General features: G+C 44.8%; 1 long non-coding RNA gene across 1 annotated transcript; it reads left to right on the top strand.

Annotated features, from left to right (window-relative positions):
- Nucleotides 1-1,063: 1,063 nt before the first annotated feature.
- Nucleotides 1,064-9,589, top strand: LOC108513628 (uncharacterized). The gene is made up of 3 exons (XR_001880964.1): nt 1,064-3,811; nt 6,280-6,370; nt 8,037-9,589. It is a non-coding gene; the product is annotated as an uncharacterized LOC108513628 (long non-coding RNA).
- Nucleotides 9,590-15,385: the final 5,796 nt, after the last annotated feature.

Raw genomic sequence — 15,385 nt, 5'->3', positions numbered from 1 at the left:
ATGTCCCCATGACAGAGCACCCAGCACAGGCCACATAAGGGCTTCCCTGATGTAAGCTTAAGCAGGACAGGCTCAGGCTCAGGACCGAGGCCTCTGGAGTCACCCTCCTACAGGCTGGGTGATCATGGACAATGTATTTCACCTCTCTGAAGCCTCTTTTTTCTCACCTATAAATTGGCCATGTTAATACCTAGGGTATGTTTCCTGGGGCTATTGGGAGAACCAGTTAGAATATATTTTTCACATAAAATGTCATTCAGGTAATTATGGCTGTTTTAAGCCTTATAAACTTAGATCTTGCCCTCATAGACAGAAATGAAACAATTGCTGGGACTGGATCAGATATCACAGCCAAACCCCTACACAAAACAACAGACTTATCATTCAAACCAATCAGTGAAAATAATTGGTCTTGTAAGTTGTCAATATCCTGTGCAACAAAAGCGGTGGTGGAACGACCTTGAGCATTTAGGGGGAGTTTAGGGATACCTCCTAGAGAAGAGATGGAGTTGTTGCCTCCCATGTGCTCTGCTACATCTTCTCTTTAAGTTTTCCTTTTGCCCAAAGCAGCATGGACCATCCGTTTAATCAACCTCCACCACAACTCTGTTTAGTTCCTCAGGAAGCCAAGTCAGCAACTGCTCAAACGCCTCATTCTAAGATGTGCTGATGGAGTATGGCCTGCCTCAGAGGGCCTCTCCCTTCAAATAAGTCTAGATTGTCTGGTTTGTTTGTGAACAGAGCTAGGTAGGTGCCGAGTGGCTCAGAGAGGAGGCTGGAAGTGACCTTCCATGACTCAGTTCCACAGGTTTGTTTGCAAGAACACAGACACACGAGTGACCACTGACAATATGTGTTCCAACATTATATAAGGGGTATATTTTGCTCAGAAACATGCCCTGTTAGTTGTTGAAACCTTTTTTGCATGCCCTGAAACAAATGACACTATGGTGTATTTTCTTTTGGGGGGTCAGTAAATAAAAGTCTTTTATGTTGACAATGATAATATTATATTCTACAATCTATTTGCATTTCTCTATCCTGTGGATTTTATTGCTTAGTATAAATCCCTAGGTTGAGGTGCATTAAGCTTCACTCAGAGAGAAACAATGCATTTTATCATAGGGCCAGACAGCTACATGCACAAGATGCTACCTGCAGAGAGTGGTTTTTGCCCAGATGTGCAGGAGAGATGCACAGAGAGGAAGAAATGCATACATGTGTGCAGGTTTTGGCACATGCACAAGAAGCCTGGAAGGATTTTCTTTGGATCTACAGTCAAAACGGATTTCCAAGAGGAAGCGGTCTGAACACACACCTCTTCCCTGGGCTACATTCGGTCCCATCTCCGAGGCCAGCCAGGTTTTCAGGAAAGTGATCAGCACTGGCTTCAGCTCTGGCTAGAGCTCTTTGGCCAATGTGATGGGCAGAAAACTGGAATGAGGACAGAAAAGCACCTCAGAGGTTTGGAGAGTCAAGTCTCTCACCACCTTGCTGTAGGTTTTCCGAATACTTGAGTGTAGGAGCATTTTTTGTCAACAGGCAAGTCAGGAGCTGCTAAGATAAAGCATGGCAGTAAGCTCAAGCCAGGGTTAGTATTTACCATTAATCGGCCACCAAGTGTTTGCTATGTGCCATGCATTGTGCTAAGCACTATCTCATTTAATATTTACAGCAATCTTATGAGGCAGATGCTACTGTTATCTCCATTTTACAGATGGGGAAACTGAGGCACAGAGTTCCACAGCTGGTAACTTGCAGAATAGGAATTCAACCACTGGAGAGTCTGGCTGTAGTTTTTTTGTGGCAGGAGAAAATATGCTGTCTAAATTTGCCTGGGGAAACCATCATGGTGGTCACAAAACCACTTCTACGGCTTGCCTTGACCTAGCAGGAATGAAGACAGAAAGAAAGAATGAGTGCATTGTGGCTATAATGGGATGATGATGTCTATTGTGCTGTTTGGTGTCAGTTTCTGTAACTCCTTTCTATTTCAATCAAGGCTATTATCTTTTCCTCTCTTTTAGTGACGTTTCCTAGATGTAGAAAATGGGAGTGTATTGGGTATCTCAGGGTTTTCAGCTGAACTGAAGGGTCTGATGGTAACTTTACCCCCAAATCCCTGAGAGAAAAGTGGGGAGTCTCTGCTTCAGCTCTGCTCAGAAGAGCTCCCCGCACGTGGTGGTTTCTGTGTCACTAGACTGGTTAGGTTAACCAAATGGGTCTTCTAAATACCCAACTTTTAATAGAAAACTTCTGTGGCTTGGGTTATTAAAGTCATAACATGCTTATTTAATCGCGTTTTAAGTCCATCTATCTTTTTGAGTCTAAGGAAAACTCACTCGGTCAGAAGGAGCAAAGGGAAGAGGATTAATACATGATTTTCTCTTTTTCCCCTTTTTCTTTTAACTTAGCCTGAGACTTATTTGAATGCCTGTTTCATATTGAGCTTTCAAGTATAAAATTTGTGAGTGAAATTGCCCCTTTTATTTTCAAGGTAATTGATTTCCATTTTTCACTTTCCATTTCCCTCTAGAAAAATCAAAACATTTTCAGAACTTGGCTTCTTAGTGGGTGATTTTCTAAGGTGGGAACTTCAGAATCATAAAACATTCTAGTGTGGCAAAGGCCTTCAGGAACCGGATGGCCAGGCCCCTCCTCCACAGATGAACAGCCTCTACCAGCCGGTCTTGGAGAACATATTGATTTCACTGTGTTTTTATTTGAAACACCAAAGGAATGCCCATATCTTGTCCTTGGGCTAGGGCTGTGGGTTAGGGGAGCTGGATTTCTGTCCAGAATCTTGTCGTCTGTAGGGCAGCTGAGGGGCATTATTACTCAGAGGTCCCCAGAACCCTGTGCTAAATTGGTTTGGATCAGTGTGCCTCAAAGTGTTGGACAAAGGAGAGTCGATTTTAACTGGCACCTGGACACGACTTTAAATAACACTGTATCACAGAGTGACACAATGATTGTCTTTCCAACTCCTTTTCGGTCTTTCTGATTATATCAGGGACAAAGTCTCAGTCTGGTGCTGTTGTGTCGAACTACCTTCTTTGGGAGGCCGAGACGGGCGGATCACGAGGTCAGGAGATCATCTCTGTTTTTTAAAGACAGACAGATCAAGCCTTACTCTTAGGGCTTTAGAAGGTAATAGTTTCCGATTTGGATTTCATCACATTGTTTTATTTCTTTTTTAACATTTTTATGACAACTTTTGCTTTATAGCAGTTTTAAAGGTAGGATAAAATTTTCATTTGAAAACAAGTTGGTTTGAGATTTTTTTCACTTTTACATAAAAGACCCACCTTCACAGCCTATGAGCCTCTAAAGTTGGGGAAGCAGTGGCTTAGGTGGTCAGACAGGAAATTCAAGGAGGTTGGTTTCTGCCAAAGTCAGAGATGATTGCCACTTACCGGAAGGCTGTGTTGGAACAGAGCGGGCACAGGCATTAAGAGCAGAGCTGATTTCCAATCCTCCCGCTGCCCTCACTGACTGTGTGTGTCCTGGCCTTCTTGAGCTTTGGTTTTCTCACCTGCGGAACAGGTTTCATGAGCAGTTGGAAGAAAGCAAATGAGCTTCATTTTCTACAACAGGGTGGATGGTGTGATTGATATTCATCCCAAAGCTACAGGCTCCCCACTTCTGTTTTTTTTATTGCCAGGGCTCCAAGTTTGCTTCTGGATGGAAGGGAATATGGACTAGAGCTGATACCCCCTGCACCCTGGTGAAGAAATGCACCCTGAGGCCAGAAAATAGTATAAAGCCATCTGGCTGCAACATCCCAGCAGCTTGAAAAGCAAAGTCACGTGTGAGTTTTGTGCACGGGCAGCCTTTCCTCTTCTCAGGCTGCAAATCTTTGGCAATCGGAGGCAGGCTCTGAATTAAGCATAATTAAAATTCACTCTTAATTAGGGCCATTACTTAAAATCAATTCTACATAATAAAGCTGTGTAATCATAATTAAGCCCCAGAAATGGGATTAGGAAGCACAGAATGCAAAAGCCAAACATGGGTGAGCCTGGTGCTGGCAGGGGCAGTGGCAGAGACTTCTCGAATTAACAGAATTTTTAAATAGCCAAGGCCCCATGAGTGCTCTGATGAGAACCTCGGTGGCAGGCAGCACAGTGAGCTAATCGGAAAAAGGATTTGAGATGAATAGGCCCCGAGAGGCAAAGCTCCATGGTGTGGTGTTATGGGCAAGAGGAAGGAGTGGCATAAAACGGAGGGGATCAGATGAGTCTCCTCTCCAGGCCCTGTTTCCCCAGCTGTGAAGTCAGGGTGGAGGGCAGCTGTTTCCCAAGCAAGCATGTCTCTAATGACTGTCTGCAAACTCAGGAGTGCTGATGTGGGGCTCTCTTGAGGGAATTTCATGGCAGCAAAGTCAGGATCGATGCCATCTGCTTGTAGCTTGAGAGGGGTCCTGTGGAGATGAGTTTTGTAATTGTTGGCATCATTGCGGTTGTGGTTGTCTATTTTTTAACTAATGAAGTGGGGGTATGAAGTAATATTTGACAATCTCTTACTTCCACACTAATAAGCACATAACAATTAGGAGCTTGGTTTTGGAATCAGCCAATCAATTTTGAATTTTGGATGTGCCAATTATTGGCCAAGTGGTCTAGGGCAACATTTACTTCACTTTTCAGTTTATTCCACTGTTGTATGAGAATTATAATAGTAGCAGATACCTTGAAGGTTGTTCTGAGAATCATGCATATGTGTATAGCACAGTGCCTGGCAAATAACAACTAATTTTATATTGTTTCAATATATTTATAGTGTTAATTATATTTACATTTTGAATTTACTGTGCATCAAGCACTGTTCTGTTTTATATGTATGAGCTAATTTTATTTTCACAATCACTCTGAATAAGCATTATTATTTTCTCTGATTTCTAGATAAGGAATCTGAGGCTCAGAGAGGTTAAGTACCTTGCTTAAGGGCACACAGAAAGTAACTAGCAAATAATAAGAGCCACATAAATAATAGTTATTATTATAAGGATACTATCTGTCTATCTGTATGTGCTCAGAAGCACAGTGAAATCCCAGGGGAGGTCACTTACCTGTACTCATCCCCCAGAACCCAAGCCTGTGCTTCTAACACTGCCAGAATAAGGCCAGGCATTTGAGTTCAGAGCTAAAGGGCCTGGCAGGTGCAGATTCCAGAGCTGTGGAATTGGAGCCAGGAGGGAAAGCCAGAAAGAGCTCCTCCCCATATCTGCTTTTCTTTAATATTTTATTTTTTATTTTATTTTATTTTATTTTATTTTATTTTATTTTATTTTATTTTAGAGATGGAGTCTCTCTATGTTGCCCAGGCTGAACTCAAGCTCCTGGGCTCAAAGGATCCTCCCGCTTCCGTCTCCTGAGAAGCTGGGATTGCAGGTGTGGGCCACCATGCCCAGTTCCATATCTGCTTTTTGATGTAGTGTTTTAGTTCAGGGGGTGCCTCGCACCTCTCATGCCACGTATGTGAGTGCTCACTGTGTGCCTGATGCTGAGTTGGTCCAGACATACACTATCTTATTTAGTTTTTACCACAGCCCCGCAAGTCAGGAAGTATCACTCCCATTTTGCAGATGAGGAAACTGAGGCTCAGAAAAACAAAGCTTGTTGACAAAAGTGAAATATATCATTTGACCCCAAATTGGCACTGAGCTGGAAATTGAGTTTTCAATCCATTTCATCAAACACTATGCAGTTCCAGGAAAGCTGCTCAGGGTGGGGTGCCTCCCAGACTCTGCCTCTGCTCACAGCCAAGTCAGCTCAGCCCAGCAGGAAGGATTGTTTTATTTTTTTTTCAGATGGAGTCTTGCTCTTGTTACCCAGGCTGGAGTGCAGTGGCGCAATCTCGGCTCACTGCAACCACCTCCTCCAGGGTTCAAGCGATTCTCCTGCCTCAGCCTCCTGAGTAGCTGGGATTACAGGAGCACACCACCACGCTCAGCTAATTTTCTGTATTTTTAGTAGAGACAGGGTTTCACCAGGTTGGCCAGGCTGGTTTTGAACTCCTGACCTCAGGTGATCCACCCGTCTCCGCCTCCCAAAGTGCTGGGATTACAGGCATGACCCGTTGTGCCCAGCCAGGACCTCTCTACAACTAGATTTAGAACCAAATATACCTTGGTGCTGGAGATGTCCTGCAGTTCACATTTCCCAGACAGCTTCAGGCCTGTGCAGTGATTCCCTCAGTGGTATCCATTCTGCTTACATGCCTCCAGTGAGGAGGACATCACCACTTACTAAGCTAAATTCTCATTTCCTTTGACAGAGTAGAGCCAGAGAGAAATTTGCCCTGGGCCTGATATTCATGAAGGCTTTCCACTTCAGACTCGATATCATTGCCAAGTCAGTGTGTTTGGGTGAGTATATGTTGAAAGCATTAAATTGTTCAATGCAAGAGTTTCAATTGTATCACAATTTTTGCAAATCTGTATTAGAATTTCCTCATTTATTAATGTGTCAGGAACATTAATTGAAAAAGAAAATAGGATGGGGTCTGGTCCATTGCCCATGCCTAGGGGCCCTGAGAGTTAGCAAAGACATTCCTCATTGAGCTCAGATTTGTACATTTGTGACATGTCTGCTCCCTGGCAAGGGTCCAGAGAGGACTGGCTCAGGGAAAGCATCTTGTGCTGCTGCCACCCTTGACTCAACTGTGTGGGAATGGAGGGAAGTCTTGCTCTGATAAGGAAGAATACACCATTACTGTCCAGTGCCAACCTGATGCAGCCAAGGGCCCTCCTGTGGTTGAGAGGAGGGTAAATGGTGGACGGTAGGGGACTTGGTGGCCGGTTCAGGTTTCCTCGGATCCTAGATGGTCGGCCCTGTAAGCAAATGGTGACCACTTCCTTGTGCCTGCACCAGGCACCCCGCTACACAACTCCGGGGGCACCACTCCCATGGTGTTTTATGTCAATGCCTCCCTGTGGGGTTGTGTTACATGGAACCCCTGAGGCAAACCCCAGCTCCAGAGAGTTGAACCCCACATGGAAGTGCTGGGCTCCCGGTGCCCATAGACCTTGACTCCTGACCAGAGGAGGCTGCCGGCCCTCTTCCTGCGTAACCTCTTTGTCCTTCAGCATGAGAGTATTTGCCTCTATTTACACTAAATAGAGCCACTCCACTTGCTGGTTCCTGTATTTTGGGCAAGCTGAGCTGGAGGCCCTTGAAGCCAGTCCAAGCAGGCAGCCGTGTGTCCTGGTGGTGGTCATGCGGATGACTCTCCAGGCCAGGTCCTCCTCCAACATCGTTTACTAAACACTTTATCTCCCTGAAAACACGTGAGGTAATGTTTATGAAACATCACCCTGTCCCTTCCACCAGGCGGTAGGGGAGCCAGAGGGGCACTCCCTCACCTTCCTCGCTTCCCTCTGCCCTCTTCTGCTCCCCTATTTGGGTGAAAAAGCACGCTGGGTCTTCCCTCACTGCAGGCCTGAGCGGAGAGCAGCACCCTCCACGGGCCTTTCCAGGCCTTTCCATCCACTCCCTGTCTCCACTTTCCAGGGCACATTCACCGCCCCCTGGGAGTGTTGTCGGCCTCATTTTACACAGGAGGAGACAGGCCGAGAGCAGCAGAGCCTCTTGGCCAAAGTTACAAAGTGGGTGGGTGGTGAGCTGGGGACCCACACTCCTACCTTCTAAAGCCCCCTCTGAAATGCTGTATTTGTGGTAACTACTCATTTAAACATTCCTGATTTTTCTACAGATGGATGACTGGGTGGATCAATAGTTAGTTACATACATAAATCGATAAAAGATAGCTGAACAAACGAATAGGTGGATAGAGATGATTGTGTGAGTGCATAGAGAGGTGACTGCAGACTCTTTTGGAAGAAAACAGGAGAAACTGGGCAACAGCTGCCTCTAGGAAGGGAATAAGGAATCTGAGGAAGAGAGAGAAAGAGAGATGACTTTTTTCTTTTTTGCTGTCTCTAAACTGTTAGAATGTTTTTTATGTGCATAAATTAGTTTTTAAAAGTCTCTTTTTCTATTTTTTGCCCTCTATTTCTGTGTGTCTACCTACAGGAGAAATCAGAAGCCAACACACTAGAAAAGTTGCAGGAAATTCCTAGGGGAACCCACAAAGTCAGTTCCTTGCTGGAAACATATTCATCCTCCAGATGAATCCAGTGCATTGGATGGGCTCAGATGCACAGGTCACGCAGGCAGACCCCTACTGAAAAGAACAACAGTGGAAGGCAGATGAAACTCAGATTGTGGAGTCCGAGAGCCATGTGGGCCCACTCCAGTTACCTCTACCCCTGGTCCGTGACCAGAGAATCCTTCAGCAGCAACAGCAGGGATGTTTATTTCACTGGTATGTATAAAGCGACTGATTGAAAACAACTTGTATGCCCAACAACTTGGAACTGGATAAATGATTTTTGGTTCAGTCACACAGTGGAATATCACGCGGCCATTAAGAATAAATAAAAAAATCTTATACTTTCCATATTCAACTTTAAACGGAAAATAACTGAACAAACACCTTCATAATTAGGCTCCCTGAGATTGGAACATGAAGTAAAGTCAACGTGTGTCAGAATGTTAACAACAGCTAACTCTTGGTTGTGATATTCTGAGTAACTTGTATGATTTTTCAGTTTTTTTCCCCATTCCTAATGTGCAAATGTACTATTTTTATGGTAAAAAATACACATTTGTAAAGAGCAATAACATAAATCTCTGCACAGGCAGATTGGAAGGAAGTCAGACAAAACGATACCTTTTGGTAGTGGAATTATAAATCATTTTTTTCTTCATTACAGTTTCTGAATGTTCTGCATTTGAAATATTTACCTTTATAAAGGGTCAATCATATGTAAGATGATTTTTTAAAAGACAAGTAGACAGGGAAAGAGAGGTCTGCTGTTGCAAAACCAAAGCTGGAGGCTCTCCAAAGCCCACTTATGTCAGTCAATTGATATTTCATGAACCTCTAGAATGTACAAATCACTTTCCACTGGGATTGGGGGGGTGAGAAATACAGAGATGAAGGAGATGCAAACACTTTAATCAAAGAAATCACAGTCCAGTTGGGAAGAGAAGGTTCTGCATTATGTAAGTGGCAAGGTCTTATCTGAGAGGTTAGTCTGTCAAGAGTAATAGCGATAATTACACAACAATATGTCAGAGTGGCTGGGAGCTCCAGCTTCAAAGCCACCTCGCCTAGGGGGAAACTCATTTCCATTTCTTAACCATGTTGGGCCTGAGCCTCAGTTACCCACCTCTTCTGTAAACGTAAACTACCTCTTGGGGTCATTGTGAGGATTAAATGAAGCTTGAGCCTAAAGGGGCTGAGCTAGGTGCTTTGCAAATAGTCCAACCTCAGCATGAGGCACGTTATCATCTTTATGGCTGTGGTGTTTGTGGTCACCTATGTGCAAGTCACGCTTTCACAGATATGCCAGAGCTGGGATTGGAAACCACATTAATCTAATTCCAAAGCCAATGATTCCACCACAACCAGACACTGCATTTACTCTCTCTGCCTAACTGAAATTTGTTCTAAACCTCACCCTAAGGTCTTGCCAGAAAGAAAAGCTAAATTTTCATTAAAAGAGGAAAGGAGAAATGAATCTGTTTCAAAGGACATGAGAGGAAGAAGAAAAATATCCCTTCGTGTAGGATTTTGCAACTTTGTCCATACTTCTGCAGCGTGTAAAAGCAAAAAATCCTATGCTTTCCATAGTCAACATTAGAATTAAAACAACCGAAAAGCGCCTTCACAATTAGGCTTCCTCAGATTGGAACGTGAAGTCAAGCCAATATGTACCTCTTACTGCAGATTTCTGCCCTGTGAATGTGACAGGATTTGCCTCCTTAAACAGAGGGTGCTGGTTTTTCCTGGCTGGAGGGTAGAAGGTCATGAACAGAGGACAAAGCACAGGGAGGGGGCAGCATGTGGGGAAGAGCCCCAAGGATGTCAGTATGAAAACCAAGAGGCGTGAGCCAACTGCCCAGGGTTTGGGCTAAAAGTCTGGGGAAACTGGTTCAAAACCAGTGGAGGCCCAAACAGAGGGAAAATTCTGTTTACGGACTTCCATATCATTCAGAAATTGTTACCTCCTTGAAAAGAGTTAATATATTTTTTCTTTTTTAAAAATTTCAATAGATTATGGGGGACAGGTGGTGTTTGGTTCCATGAATAAGTTCTTTAGTGGTGATTTCTGAGACTTTGGTGCACCCATCACCTAAGCAGTGTACACTCTACCCATTGTGTAGTGCTTTATCTTTCATTCCCCTCCCACTTAGAATCATGGTCTCCAACTCCACCCAGGGTTGCTGCAAAGGCCATTATTTCATTCCTTTTTGTGGCTGAGTTGCATTCCATGGTGTATATATGTATATATATACATATATATGCCACAATTTCTTTACCCACTCATTGATTGATGGGTATGCGGGCTGGTTCCACACTTTTCCAATTGCGAATTGTGCTGCGCTAAACATCTATGTGCAAGTATCTTTTTCGTATGATCATGCATTTTCCTCTGAGTGGATACCGAGTAGTGGGATTGCTGGATCAAATGGGAGTTCTACTTTTAGTTCTTTAAGGAATCTCCACACTGTTTTCCATAGTGGTTGTACTAGTTTACATTCCCACCAGCAGTGTAAAAGTGTTTCTCCCTGTCCCTCTGGTCATCTATCTTTTTAAAGGATCAACCTAAACTCAACCATAACCCATCCCATACCACCTCATCCTGCCTCAAGCTAGGAAATAGGAGTACAGAGAAGAAAACAGTACAGATAAGAGTGCTAGAAGGTTGTGTGTTTGAACAAGAAGGAACACAGGTAAATGGATCAGGTTGCAAGTACAGCACCTGAGGCAGGTATGAGGTAGTAGCTAATGGGGTGAGGCAGAAAGAAAAGGCTTCCAAAAAAGCAGATACTTGAGTTGGGTCTTCAAGGCCATAGTCAGTGGTTTCCCAGTGGATCTGAGAAAGGAAGGTGAATTTAGAGAGAGGGAAGAACCTGAAGAGAGGCATGAGAATGTACATTGTGCATTCAGCGAACTTGGTGGGTGGCAACACCTGGATCCCAAGTGTGTGTAGAGGAGACTTGGCACAGTAAGGCCACTAGGCAGGTAGGATGGCCCCCAGAGGGTCTTGGCTGAGTAGCTGAGGGACATGCTGTAAGGGTAAGGACCAGGGGAAGAGATGAACTCTGACTGGCTCCCTGACAGTGGGTCCCCTGTGTGGTCAGCAGTTCATGGGTCACAGAGAATAACAGGCCCCTATCTCCATATTGCCCAACATGTTATTCTGTTATCATGTCTTCAGTTTGGAGAGAAGAATTAAATTCATCTAAGTTTATCACTTACCAGATGACTTTGGATAAGCACATATTTGGAACCTCAGATAATTCATCCATTCATTTGCTCATTCAGAACAGTTCTTGGGCATCACTTTAGATTCAGTGCTGCTGAAATTTCTTTGGGGGCTACACAGGTCAGTGAGGTTTGGTTTTCATCTCAGGAACCTTATAGCCAGAACAAGGGAGAGGTGAGTACTAAATCCATGGTGTTGTCCCAACAACTTCGCTACTCATTTCCCTTACCACCATCCCTTCAAACACTTCAGTGGACTTTCGTCTCTCAAGAAAAATGCAGACTTTCAACTGGGCCTAAGAATCTCTATATGCACTACCCCTGCTCACCTCTGGGGAGACATCCCCTTCCACCCCCATCCCCTCCTTCTACTCCATCCTCATTGCCTCTTCTTTCAATGGTTCTCACAGGATCCCCTTCAGCCACAAGCCCTTAGCAAATGCTGCTCCCATGGCCCAAGTCATCTTCCCTGGTTCATGCCTGCTTCAGATTAAAGTTACCCCTCGGGAGAATGTTCCTGATCAATCTGAATTGACCAAGTCCTTATTACACACTCCCAAACTCCACGAGATGTCCTTCATAGCTCTCATCCCAGTTATAATTAGTTTGCATTTATTTACACAATGGCTGTATTAATATCTGTATTCTCCACCAGAACGAGAGCTTCATGAGAGTCAGGACTGTGTGTTTTCTCAAAATCAGCTTTATTGTGGTCTAATTTATGTATAATAAACACACCCATGTTAGATGTACCAATCAATGAATTTTTAGAAACTTATTAAAAATATCTATATTTGTGTAACCACCACCACCACCACAGTCAAATACTGAACATTTCCATCACCTGAAGAGGCTCCGTGGTGCCTCTTCTCAGTGTGTCCCCACCCTCAGACAGCCATGGATCTGCTTTCTGTTCCTATAGACGGGGTTTGTCTTTTCTGCAGTGTTGTATGAATGGAATGATGTGGTAGGCATTCTTTTGTGCCTGGCTTCTACCACTCGACATGGGGTTTTGAGCGTCATCTGTGCAGTGTGTATCAGTAGTCTGCTCCTATTTACTGCTGAATGATATTATTTTCTGAGTGGCTCATAGGGGTCACCTCTGTCTCTTAAGGCAAGCCATCAGCTTCCTGAGGGCAGGGGCCACATGTCTTGATAGTCTGACACTGGTTATGAGTCTGACACATAACTGACTTTGGGGGTGGCATACTCCATCTTATCTGACCCAGGGTGTGGGAGTGACTCTGTCCCCACACTCAACAATCACCATGACACACACAGCAGCCCTTCCCTCCAAACCCCACAAGTTAAATCTCTGGGCCCAGCAAACCCAAGCACATCTGCTTCTGTTCAGAGTCGTACTATGCTTCCAACAGCCACAGGGAGAAGTTCTGGATCGGCCATGGTGATGAGGGGGCAAGGCTAGGTGATCATGGAGGAGTCCCTCCAGCACTATGAACTTTGATTTCCTTCTTTGTCAAATGGAGATACCGATATCTACCTCACAGGATCATTAAGGGAGCCCGTGTGTGTGAAGGTGCTGTGCAGTGCAGGAAATACAGTGTGGTACATTGATGGTCAACTTCATCACTTAATTTCACCCCGTCCTGACTTAACTGCCTATGCTACCCTTTCTCTCCTGGACCTTCAGTTTCTGTTCCTGTCAGGTGAGGGGTTGAACTAGAGTTCTCTATGCTGCCTTCCATCTTGGACCCTCTTGGATTCTAAGTTGTGGGGCAAGAGAGAAAGGGCCTGTCTGGTTTTCCAGCATTGGAAAAATTGGGGTGATTTTTTCGAGAACAACAGACTGCTCTGAGAATTCACTTCATGGATAAAGGAAGTCAGCCCCTCATTTCCAGATCAAGCCAGTGTTTTGCATCCATAGGCTTAAATCTGTAGCTATTTCCAAGCCCATTAGGGACAATAACAGAGCTCCTTATTTCCGGTTGTGCTGACTGGTGCGACGAAGCATGTCCTTTGCTGGGAACTGGAGCGTTAATGGGGATAAATGTGTCCCAAGTCACTGGCAGAAGAGGAACAGCATTGCATTTTGGAAGCCAGTAGTTAAGTTAAAACCACCTCTATGTGGGCCTATTCAACAGAAGATCCCTGGGTACCTACTGTGTGTTAGATGCCTTATATATATTGTCATTCCCAAAAATTCTATGATAGGGACATTGGGCCACATTTCAAGATGGAGAAATGGGCTCACTGGGGCATGCCTTTGCACATTCCCTCAGTTAGTAAATAGCCAAGTTGGGGCCAGAATGCCAGGTCCTTTCCACTGTAATAGGCCCCGGACTAGACAAAGAGGCTGTAAAAATAATTTAGAGACACTTGGGTTCTTTGTGGCCAGGAAGAAAAGGCAACAGTTTAATATTTACTAAAGAGAAATCCAAGAATGTCAGGACATCCATAACTTAACCATCTAATTTAACTTCCTCATTTTACTGGACAGCAGATGGAAGTCTAGAGAGGCGATCTGATCTGCTCAGGTGACAGGTGGCTGGCCGCAAAGGCAGAGCTGTTACCCAGGGCTCCTGACTCCCAGGTTAGAGCTTTTCACTGCTGCAGCACCCAACTCCAGGGACAGACTGAGGCACTGTTGCCAGAACAAGGAAATGGAGAAGTAGGAACAAGGCTAATTCCAAGTCATCTGCCTCCGTATTCAGAGTTCAGAGTAAAGAACAGTTCTGAGAACCCGTCAATGGAGACCTTTCCATAACCACACTTACAAAATAGCAAAACACCATGTTCTTTTCCTGTGACCTCCTGCAGACTCAAGGACAATTTCAGAACGACCATTTAGTGAGATTCTGGTTCCTTACTGCCGACCCTTGGACACCTCATTTATTAAGACCTTAAGAGATCCTCACTCACTAAGGCCCAAGTACTTCTGAGCAGAAATCCCCATTTTGGAATTTTCCCATTTTTATTCCCAGTGGCACCAAGGACTTCATTTACTATTTTGCCCCAAACATCCTTTGTTTGGAAAGGGTAATTATTAAGTTGTCTGTATTCATCAGTCACAAATTGTTTTCCCCATTTTATCTTAAAGACAAATGGAAGCTTTGGATCAGTGTGAGATGGTCAGGGAATTGATGGTTCTAATGATAGCTGCCCTTGACTGAGCCCCAACCACCTGTCAAGTATTCTGCTGAGAAAGCACGTGACTGGGCTTAGCTCATTTGACCTTCCCAACAACCCTTGAAGGTTAGTACCATTATCCTCATTCCACAAAGGCAGGGACCAGTGTTCAGAGAAGGCCATCTCAATAGGAAGTTGCAGGGCTAGGGCATCTGAGCCACTGAGCTATACTATACAATTTTCTCAGTCTCTGCAACTTGTTGAGGCCAAAAGAGCACTTGTAGACACATTTGGAACCTAGGGTCCTTGACTTCCTCCAAGCATCCTGAAAGAGTGGGCCTCCTCCGAGAGGTTGAGGGGGCTGAGAAGCTATGGTAAGATTCAGGTGGATCTCAGCCATCCTGGGAGCACTTGGCCAGGGCCCACTGGACCCCTTAACATTGTGCACAGTGACTGTTCACTAAACCAGGACCCAAGCATCCCACAGTGGGAAGGGTGGGTTGCACGACACATGAGGCAATATGATAGATGGGTTTGCATGCCAGGCAGACCCCCATCTGGTCTGAAACTCAGATTCTTTTACTGAAGAGCTATGTGATTTTGGGCAAGGGTTTTCATCTCTTCAAGCCTTGGCTTTCTCACCTGTCCAGTGGGGACAGTACAACCTACCTCAGTGTTACTTCAGAGGATTCAATGAGAGCGGACATTGTCCGATGCTTGGAAGACAGTAAGTGCATAATAATTGGGAGCTGCCATCCTTGCTACTTTCCAGGTGGTGCTCCAAGAGCCCCCTCGACTCCACACCTGAAATATTCCATGTCTGCCTCACCCAGAGTCTGTACTGCACTGAGACTAAGCTGTGACTTTAGGCATCTCTTGCACCAGCGTCCAGGGCCAGAGCGGCCTTCTGGGCATCACTGTTCCCCACTTCACAATCTGGGTAATAGCTTGCTTCCTC

Source organism: Rhinopithecus bieti, unplaced genomic scaffold, assembly GCF_001698545.2.
Source record: "Rhinopithecus bieti isolate Rb0 unplaced genomic scaffold, ASM169854v2 scaffold_30732, whole genome shotgun sequence".
Taxonomy (NCBI): Eukaryota; Metazoa; Chordata; class Mammalia; order Primates; family Cercopithecidae; genus Rhinopithecus; species Rhinopithecus bieti.
This window is presented reverse-complemented; position numbering and strand designations above follow the sequence as displayed.